Below are 1996 nucleotides of genomic sequence, written 5' to 3'. Positions count from 1 at the left end.
GGACTGTTTTGACTTTGTTCATGGGTGTATATGTATATGTGTATATTTCATTATTTTAATTATTATTTGCCTGATTTCGTAACTGCCATTTTTCTGGGGTTCATCTTTGGTTTGTCATTTTTGCCTATTTGTTTTAATCTCAACGCCATAAATCTCTTTGGAAGGAATGATGCTAAAGCTGAAGCTCCAGTACTTTGGCCACCTCATGCGAAGAGTTGACTTATTGGAAAAGACTCTGATGCTGGGAGGGATTGGGGGCAGGAGGAGAAGGGGACGACAGAGGATGAGATGGCTGGATGGCATCACAGACTCGATGGATGTGAGTCTGAGTGAACTCCGGGAGATGGTGATGGACAGGGAGGCTTAGTGTGCTGCGATTCATGGGGTTGCAAAGAGTTGGACACGACTGAGCAACTGAACTGAACTGAACTGAATGCCATTAAAAAAAAAAACAAAACTTGTGGAATCTTCATTTCTGATCAAGAGTCAAGCTCTGAGCCTTTGGAGTGGGAGCACTGACTCCAAAACCTTAGACTACCAGAGAACTAACCAAAGGGAGTATCAAATAGTGAGAACTCATACAAAGGAAACCACTTGAATAAAGACCAGGCATCACCCAAACACCAGTAGCACCCTCTGCAGGACACCTCATTTAAAAACAACAAACAAAACAAAAATACAAACACAATCACCAGCAGACAGGATTACAACCTCATTCAGCCTTGCCCATCAGAGGAAAAATAAACAAAATCAACACAAATCTTAACCAATATGAAGTTTACACAAACCACTGGACCAATCTTAGGAGGGCAGAAACCAAAAGGAAGATAGAGCAGGAATCCTCATATCAGACAAAGCAGACCTTAAAAGAAAGGAGATAAGGAAGGACACTACATAATGATCAAGGGATCAATCCAAGAGGAAGACATAACAATTGTAAATACCTATGCACCCAACATAGGAGCACTTCAATACATAAGACAAACACTAACAGACATAAAAGGAGAAATTGACAGTAACACAATAATATGAGGAGACTTGAACACCCCACTCAAACCAATGAACAGATCAGAACAGAAAATTAATAAGGAAACACAAGTCTTAAATGATATATTAGATAAGATGGATCTCATTGATATCTTCAGGACATTCCATCCAAATGCAGAAGAATATACCTTGTCAAGTGCACATGGAACATTCTCCAGGATAAACCACATCTAGGGTCACAAATCAGACCTCAGTAATTTAAGAAAACTAAAATCATATCAAGCATTTTCTCCAACCACAACACTATGAGATTAGATATCAATTACAGGGAAAAAAAAAAAAACAACAACAAACAAACCTGTAAGAAACACAAACACATGGAGATAAAACAATATGTTTTAAATAATCAACAGGTTACTGAAAAAATAAAAAGGGAAATCAAAGAATTTCTAGAAACAAATGGCAATAAAAACACAACTCAAAACCAATGAGATGCAGCAAAAGCAGTTCTAAGAGGGAAGTTTATAGCAATACAATCCTACTTCAAGAAACAAGAAAAATATCAAATAGAAAACCTAATTTTACATCTAAAACAACTAGAAAAAGAAGAAGAAGAACAACAACAAAAAAATAGCAGAAGGAAAGAAATCATAAAGATCCAAGCAGAAATAAATGAAAAAGAAATGAAAGAAACAATAGCAAAGATTACTAGAACTAAAAGCAGGTTCTTTGAGAAGCTGCTTCTCAAAAAGAAAAATTGACAAACCATTAGCCAGGCTCATCAAGAAAAAAAGAGAGAAGAATCAAATCAACAAAATTAGAAATGAAAAAAGAGAGGTTACAACAGACAACGCAGAAATACAAAGATCATAAGAGACTATTATGAACAACTGTATGGAAATAAAATGGATAACCTGAAAGAAACGGATAGATTCTTAGAAAAGTTCACTCTTCTAAGAGTGAACCAGGAAGAAATAGAAATTATGAACAACCCAATTAAAGCACTGAA

The sequence above is a fragment of the Ovis aries genome, chromosome 17, assembly GCF_016772045.2.
Source record: "Ovis aries strain OAR_USU_Benz2616 breed Rambouillet chromosome 17, ARS-UI_Ramb_v3.0, whole genome shotgun sequence".
NCBI classification, from domain to species: domain Eukaryota; kingdom Metazoa; phylum Chordata; class Mammalia; order Artiodactyla; family Bovidae; genus Ovis; species Ovis aries.
This window is presented reverse-complemented; position numbering follows the sequence as displayed.